Here is a 9,734-nt window from a genome sequence, read left to right as displayed (position 1 = left end):
CTTCACACTCTTCAATCCTCAACTTGACCTTATACTTATATGAATAGACTTGTCAAGTCAGCTTGAATATACTTTTGAACAAGCAATTTTCATCCCTTAGGTTGGCTAGCATTAACTAATAAATTAATCAAACTCAATATGCTATCAGCTAGCTAACATTGTCATGCCTGACCACTACTTTGGTTTTACTGCATATTAGGAATTTGTGGTTATAATTTTTTCTCTGATATTATGTTCTTTTTATCTGTTGAACTTGGTGATAATGTCCTTGGGACATGTGTTTTATGTCTGAATATTCAGCTTGTCTCAGGATTCTATATTTGAATTCTCTGATTTTACGATGCACAATATTTTGGATTAATATTAGAAAGTTTTACTTCAGTTGTTTTGGCGAAACTAATTTGTAAACATTGCGAGTTATTTATTGGCCAATGTTAAATTTAGGATATGCTATATGAATTTTCTTTTCCTAGGTATAATTGTTTATAAAACAGTTCTATTTGATGTTATCAGCTTAAGGAAATATATACACTTATTCATTTTTCTCTTTTACTACTGAGCAGTCATTCATTTAATTATGCTTGGGGATTATAACCTTGGGTTTAAATTTATTGGTGACTTATGCAATAGGTAGGGGTATTCTTCTTAATATGTTTTGTAATCTTATATTAGTAGATTACCTTGCATATATATATATATATATACATTCTTTTGTTTTTATAAGGGTTTTTAAAATATGGCATCAATATGTTTTATGTTGTGTTTTTGAATGGGGCTTAAACCCATGGCTATTACCATACTCTAGTGGATTAGGACATATCAAATTGTTTTATTGATGTTATGAAATGAGGTTTAAATAACATAAAACCTAATGGGTTTTGCATGCATTAATATCAAAGGGATATTTGCTTTGAACATAGCCAAAACATGGCGGAGGTAGTGGAATTGCTGTATACTTGGCTTTGTGATGAGTAACAGTGCATTGAATGCATGTTAATGAGGATTTAAGGCACTTAAGTCTTTATCGGCCAATTTGGTTGTGAGTTGAGTTTTGTTGTTGAATTTGGGCCAAAATATTGGCCGCATTGCTCTGTTTGGTTTAACATCTGTGACCCTTGTTGCAGGGGTATCGACATTATGAAGGGTTTTGTTGAAAGTGAATTCGTGCTTATGAGGCTGAGCATCATTTAGTTGCTCACAACCAGTCTATTTGTTACATTTCATTTGGATTTTGTTGTTGATTATCATATCCTCTATTGCAAGCCAATATTTGGGTCTCTGCATTTTGGAAGTGTGGTATTTAAATTGGGTTTTGGCTCTCACGACGAGTTGCTGAAGTTCTTGGTGCTGAGCATATACCCTCTACTATCTCTCAAGTAGGGGCAATTTCTTACCCTATTCTCCCTCTCTTTATAATTGCATTTGTATTTTAGTATTTTTTTTATACACGGTTATTAGTGATATGTAGAGTATCTAACACTTAAGCATGGGTATATGCAAAGCTGGGCTCTATGTATCTCACAGCTCTGTATATATCCATACTTAAATGTGAGGTATGGTGATATATTATGGGATTTTCTATATGCATATTTCTACTGTATACTTGTGACTGTACATCATTGCATGGACCGAGGGTTAAGTCATAATGTTAAATGGTTATCTACAAAAACCTAGGAACAGTCATTACATCAAATAGTTTGCATGAATTAAAGTTTAGATGTTAAATAGACTTTGTTGGCTTAGTAGATATAGGGAAATTTGGGCTCAACCATTAAATGGATTGCAGTCAATACTTTTGGGATGAGAAATCTGTATAGTATCGATTTCAGTACAAGAATATTTAAGAATGTTGACAATCAGTAGTAAATGTTGACATCGACATTTTGGTAAACAGTTAGCATGAACTTGCAATTTCATGAATTTTTGAATGAACAGTCGGGTCTTAATTGATATGTGATGTTTAAAAAATGAGTTGCAGCTTATCATCGATTTAGGGGAGATGTGTTTTGGTTGTGGTAGCTAATAAGGAATTATAGACATTGAAATGTTTTGAATTTATTATCGTAAAGTTGAAACAACATGCTTTCGAAATATCCATGTTCTTGGTAGCAAGATTTATTAGATAACAGCCGTATATTTCCTGATTTGAATAAGTTATAAAACTGTACATATCCAATTTTAACAGTCGCATTAAAATGTGGAAACTTTAGTTATCTATGGTTATCAAATGTCAATTAGTAAGATTTTGGTTAATCAGTTTATTTAGAATTAATAATAAGCTATGCTTGTTTGACAATAACCGACTCCTTGGATATTTTTAATTCACTCTTTTATATTTAGTAAATTGATTAGTTATTATAAGGCAAAAGAAAAAGAAAAATAAAAGAAGTTGGTCTTTGTAATATGAAAATGTTAAATGATGTCGATTGATGATGTTGTAAGTTTTAAAAGGGAATGTTTTCATATGGGGAAAACATAGTTCCAGATGTTAGTTACCTTGTGTAATGATTTTGTTGTTAAGGTTTTGTAAACCCGAAAATTTGATTGTGATTAGAACTGAAATCACAGTAGTTTAGATGTATAGTTAACATGAGTGGCAACAATTGTTATTGACCCTTTTGTTCAATCAAGGATTGAATTTGATTATGTAGAAAATTGTTTGTGGTGATAAGAATTTGTTACGAAGTATTCTAATTCAGTTAAAGATTGAAATGAATTGAAATTCTCTTACTTTAAAAGTTATACTCTATTATTTATTGGGTATCAGAACTGTTCTCCGGTTACTATTGATATGGAAAGTTGATTTCAAATTAAGTTTCGATTATGATATATGTTGATGAAATTCATTTTAAAAAAAAAAAAAACAAGAATATTAGCTGTACTTTGATCTTACTATCTTGCTATTTCAAAGGATAGATATAGATTGTTATGACAACATGGTTAAATAGTATAGTACTAAGATCAATAAATATCATTAAATTTATGTGTCAGTTTAATTGTATTTACGAGTTCTTACTATTATAGTATTTGTTTCTGTTGTTATAGTAGTCTACATATACCTTGGAAATAGGCAAAGTTAAGATGTGTTCGAATAGATTAAAGGATGTAGTATCATGTTGAATACTGAGTTATATCTATAGCATGAACATTCTTAGAAAATTTGTTTGATGTGTATTTTAAGAATAGCTGTGATGAACATATATCGGGGTGGCTGAATTTGGTTTATCCTATTCAGTTAATTAATTTAGTGATAATTATAAAATGAATTGGGTGGGTTAATTACATATAAAAGATAGTTGGCCTTACCTATGACTTAAACCTATATGGTTAAGTACGGAGAACAAGGCATATCTCTATTCTGTCTTTGACAAGTATAATAGAGAAACCCATTATGTGTTGACTATGAGCATACCATACATGGATGCAGTATCTTAGTGCCATAACGATGACACCTCAGTATATATATGTTTCATTTACGTGTTATTCTTAGTGCGAGTTTAATTTTGCACTGTTAAGTAAATGTTTACTTCTTGCATATTAATTTTGAAACTGCACTATGTTAAGTGGATCATATATCTACATTATGGATATATATATGTTTATTCTAACATGTATGCAGGTGGATTACACTTTTCAACTCAGTGTGTACTGAGCCCCTTTTTGTGTTGTGTTGTATTTCTGTGTGTTTTACAGGAGTTTCAAGTTGTTTAGCAAGTAGCTAAAGATAACTGTTGAAGTTACTTCTTAAATCAGTATTTAGAGTCCCTATATTGGACGTAGGTGATTAGAAATGAAATTGTACTTCATTATTGTACTAAATTCTTTATGTATTCACATTATAATGGATATGTTCTTGGATGATATCATCTTTCATTTTGAGGTTTTCAGAATGAGACTGATTCAATCTGTGTATTTGTTCTTGTATTAAGTGGAATTAAATTAAAAAAATATGTTACGTTTATGGTTCTTGTTCTTTGTTTTTAAGTTTTTGGTTTATGCTTAGTGTAGCATTACAAACATAGAATTGAGTGCTTAGTCAACTCAAAGAAACTCTTCATTAACCGATCCAATTTGGTCAATATTGATTCTAAATTGACTTTTGTTTGGTAATCGAGTGAACTTGGTCAACTCAAGACCCATGCCAACTTTCCTTTGTTAATTGAGTGAAATTGGTTAACACATCATCTTCCTTCAAAATCTTACACTCCCATTCCATCATAGTGTTCCAAGTGCTCAAATTTAGATTTATCACCAGTCATGTGGTGAGAATAACCACTATCAATAATCCATGTGTCATTCTTGCTAATATGAGAAATGAGGGCCATATTATCATTTTCATCATCTGATTCATCTTTTACAACAATTTAAACCATTTCATCTTCATCACTACTATCAGAATCCTTAGCCATGTAACAAGATTTCTTACCTTTCTCCTTGTAGTCTTTATAGCTTTAGATTTCTTTCTTTCCTTTGTACTTATCATGCTTCTTTTCTTAATTGCCTTCTTTGTTTGGACACCTTGTAACAATGTGACCAACTTCTTCACAAGAAAAAAAGATTAGAGGTATTTTACCTTTGTACTTTCCTTTGCCTTTAGGGAATCTTCTTGCAAGTAGGGCTTTAGTGACTTCAATTTCATCATCAAAATTGTCTTCATCTTCAGTGTCAGACTTTTTTCTTTTAGATTTTCCACCTTTCTTCTTGAGTGATAGCTTAGCTTGAAATGCAAACTCAATGCTCCTAGATTTAGGAACATAATTATCAAAGTTATCTAACTTAGAGATTGTCAACCTTTCCACTAGTCATCCAAAGTTATATCATTTTTAGGATCACATCTCATCTCTTAAAAAGTTGAGATTATAATTGCATAAATAGGAAGTAGAGTTCTATGTACCATGTTGACTACTATCACATCATCTATTTTCCCTCTCGAGGCTCTAATTGAACTTACACTTGCATTGATTCTTTCACTATATTGTGCACTATTTTTATCTTCTCTCATCTTCGTCTAATCAAATTGACCTCTTAGACTTTCAGCCCTAGCTCTCCTCACATTATCATCTCCTCCATAGATATCCTTCAACTTGTTCCACATTTCATGAGCAATAGAACAATCTTTGACTTCATCAAATTCAACATAATTGAGAGTAGAGGCAATGTCAATCATCATTATGTTATGAGTCTTGTTTTTCACAATTTGATCCATAGACAAAGGTCTAGTAGGTTCCACATAGTTGTTATCCAAATATTTCAGGCATGTGTCTCCAATGGTTTCCAAATGTAGCTACATGAGTTCCTACCATGCTTGGAAGTTATCTACATTCAACTTAGGAGTCTCCCTTCTATAAGCCATCTTGATCTTTAGCTTAGGTCCTTGAAACATTATCTACAAGCACCAAATGCTTTGATACCAATTGTTGGAAATGGAAATGAGTAACTAAGAGGGGAGGGGTGAATTAGTTACCATAAAAGCAAATCCAAAAGTCCTTTTAAGATGTCAACACAACATAAAACCAATAAATTGTTGTAACTCGATTAACACTACATATTCTATTGTAACTCGGTTAACAATGAATATATTACTGTCACTCGGTTAACACTGAACATGAAGATCTTAAGATATTTAAATGTGATTAGCCTTACTTAACTTAGTTGCAAAAACATAAAGAAAATAACATGAATACATGAGACACCAAGATTTAATGTGGAAACCCAATTTGGGAAAACCACCAATTGCAACTAGTTACTATTTTTCACTCTTCTGAAGTGAACCCTATTAGGAGCGAAGCTTGGTTAAAGGTTACAAAATATACTGTTAGATGTGACCCTGTTAAAGGATTTAATTCACCCTTTTAGGAATGGCCTTGTTAGAGGTCTTTAGACACTTCAATCTAGAAATGCCACCTTGTTAGAAGATTTGGCAAATAGTTGTTAGGCTAACTCTGTTAGGAGATTTGATTCACTTCTACAATTATTAGAGAGTAACAATGACTTGACCTGATTGTCGATGTGACTATCTTTTCTGATTTTAAATCTCTATTCTAGCTTGAATAATTGATCCTCTTTGATCAGAATGTTCTTTGCAGCTCGGTCAACTTGGATACTCTAATATCCTTCCAATTCACTTCCTTAATTTATCATCTTCAATCCTCAACTTGACCTTATACTTATATGAATAAAATTTTCAAGCCATCTTGAATTTACTTTTGAACAAACAATTTTTATCCCTTAAGTCAGCTAGCATTAACCAATAATTCAATCAAACTCAATATGCTATCAGTTGGCTAACATAGAATTGAATACTCAGTCAACTAAGAGAAACTCTTAGTTAACTAACCCAACTCAGTCATTATTGATTTTGAACTAACTTTCCTTTGGTAACCGAGTGAACTCAGTCAACTTAGGATCCATGCCAACTTTCCTTTAGTAACCGAGTGAACTTGGTTGACACAAGATCTTCCTTTGATACAAGAATGAGATCAATTAGAACTAACTCTGAACTTGGTTATGACTAGAATGCTTGGCATACATAGGAAATTGTATTCAATGCTCGAGTGAGCTCAACAATCTCTAACTTGCTTGGTAAGGCTTGACTTTTGTGTAACATCAAAGACAAAATAAAATTGCATAATTATTTTCAATAGAGAAGTCTTCAAAAATTAAGTCAATTTGATTGATATTATCTTAACATTGAGAAGATCAATGACCAAATAAATGTATGTTCACATGGACTTTGATTAGATTATCAGTAATTATCTTTCATTTCTAGAATCCATATAGAGTAGAACCCCAGGGTTCCATAAGACATTGCTTTTCTAAGTCCAAAAGAGCACAAGTTTTAATGGAGAAATGTGGTTTCTCAAAAGGTCTTAGGTCATGTTTTATAAAGTTACCTACTTGGTTTTCTAATGTCACAACTACCTCCAAATCTATGAGTTCTAGCAGAGATCAAGTTAGTGAAAACTAGAAAGAGACAAGCTAAATACAATTAGTAGAAGGATCAAATGTAGAGCACAACGAAGAGAATGAAGACCAAAGTCTATCATAAACTAGTTTTTGTGACTATGAATTAGATCCTTCTCTATCTTATATGAAAAAATCATAATGGAAAAACCTTTCGTATTGTCATCATAGGATACTTTATTAAACTTTGACCAAGAAACATAACACCATTCAAGAAGATTTGAAATACAAGGTCCAATTCCAAAAATTACATATTAGTGCTCTATTAGAGAACTTTGAGACTTGGGACAAAAGGATCTTTTTGGGAAATGTTAATCTCAAACTACCATTCTCTACAACTAGCCTAATATTTTAGTAAATGACACTTTTGATGGACCACTACCCAATCGATGAGTATTTTTATTGGAAGAAGTATTTTCACTGCTTACTCTTCTTTTGTGATGATGATGCTTCTTGGGAATCTTCCTAGATGTTTTGTTGAAAATTGAATGGCCACTAAACATCATAGCATCCTTGGGGAGAGGCAAAGTATCATGAAACTCTCTCACATGAGGCACTTTCCATGAAACATGGATACTTAAAGATTTCCCAGCACTAGGTATTCGATGGGCCTCCCATTTAAGAAAAAATTTATTTGGAAAGGATAGAAAGACACAAAAAAATCGAGGGAAAAAAGGAGGAGCACCCAACACATTTGGTGTAGAAGAAAAATGATGAGAAACCTCTAAGACAGACCTCCCCTAAATGGGATCTCTAGAAATCCCTGGTGCTCCTTTTAGTCTATAGACATTTATTGATTTCTTAATTTGAAACACAAATTGAGGGAGCTATGTCTCATATTGAATCCTTGCATCTAGATGTTTTGCATGTTCATGAAATCAAAATTTGAATTGTGGTTGCAAACCTTGCTAAAATAGAGATTTCCATAAGTACTTCTCTGATACTGCTTAGGGTATCCAAACTTGGTTATATTAAGGGTACTCTCTAGTGCTCACACATTGTTTGTTAAAAAAAAAAAATCTTGCAATAAGGTCAAAGTTGATTCTTAACATGAGAATGTATTATATTTTTTAAAACAATAATAACAAAGACATGATAAATTAAAATTATCACTAGATAAGAAAAAAGAGATCACATAAATTGGACTTGTAGAACTTAAGTCAATGTTTACAGGAAAAAAATCAAATTCAAACTCAAATCACACGATGTTAACTTAGCCTATGTTAAGTATTAGGATCCACTTGATAAAAGCTTTTGTCAAAATTTGTTTATTTCAATCTTTAAGCTTGTGGACTATAGGATTTTTTGTTATCAAAAGACAACTTTTCACTCAAAGATAGCGTTGTATAAAATATGTATATTTCAAGCCTTTCATTTTTATATTAACAAAGCTAAATAATTCATATATTGTGAAGTTTGGTTTTTGAAAACAAAAAGGGATCTAGTGAGCTGAATATGAATTATTATTTGATTAATTTAAAATTTTGTAGTTCTAGAAAATTACACCTTTTGAAGGTAATGAATCAACTTTATAGAACATTATGAATGGTTTTGCATGGAATATTGTCCAATAATTTAGGGGATTTATGATTTGAAAGTTCATAATCTAGGAACTCAAGATTTTAAACTAAGGAGCTACACTCTACCAAGGGTTTTGAGAAAGCTTGAAGGTGTGTACTTAATTCAAGATATTTATGTAAGGAAATGTAAAAAATATGTATTTGATTGTGTCAATTAGTATACTTTGTATGTGAAATGTAAATTGAAAAATAGACAGAAATATTATGATTCACATTGACAGAATTACCGTAATGCTTTTTAATTTAATAATTAATTATTATTTTTTTTGTTGAAGGTTCAACCTTATGGCTAGGCTCTTCATTTAAGAATCAAGGATTGAGGGGTATCCATTCTGCCAAATTCGTCAGGGGCAAGATCCTGGCCTCATCCCTTTTGATGTTGGGGGCCTTGCACTCAACAAGACTTAATCCCTCAAGGGTTCTTTTTGAGTCATTCAACTTCACTAGTAGACCAAGGGCCCTTTGACAATTAATTATATTTTCATAAGATGATACTAGAGAATTTTTTTTTTGAATCTCTATATCATAGTGTTATTGTTATCCAGATTCAACTGTGTAGTTTTTTAGTCAAACTCATTGACCTGTGTTTGATAAGTAGTGATTCACAATAATCCGTCTCTCATGAGAACATGAGAATTAATGGAATACTTTGAGTGTATGTAGGTGATGCTCACAAAGACACTTAAGAGGTCACTTTTTTCAGAACTACCCCAACTAAAACACATTTAACTATAGAATTTTCTCCAAGATTAATCCCACTTAATTTGCAAAACATTGTACAAGTGTTCCATCTTATGAACTATTTACTATAGAGTCCATTTAGACTTTGTAAAAGTCAAATTGAAATACATTTCTACTTCTTGTTGGTCAATTTTGTCATATTTGAATTAATTATATTATATATTTGAATCAATTGTATATTAGTTCTCAAACCTATAATAAAAAAAAATTTCCATACATAATTTATTCCAACTTTATTCAACAAGTGTCATATAATGGCTTAGTACTTGTCTATAAATTTTAGTTATATATATATATATATATATATATATATATAGATCGGTAAATGCCGAAGCCTAGCTTAATTATCATTTGTTGGAATTAATTATTATTAAATGTTAAGTGAAGGTAGATTCGAACCCAAGACCTCCCACATGAGAGGCTCGCAAGTTACCATTGCCTTGTAGGCTT

This window comes from Cupressus sempervirens, chromosome 4 (genome assembly GCF_028749045.1).
Source record: "Cupressus sempervirens isolate cs-2001-9-10 chromosome 4, ASM2874904v1, whole genome shotgun sequence".
NCBI lineage: Eukaryota > Viridiplantae > Streptophyta > Pinopsida > Cupressales > Cupressaceae > Cupressus > Cupressus sempervirens.
The sequence above is the reverse complement of the archived record's forward strand: the minus strand, read 5'-3'. Positions refer to the sequence as shown.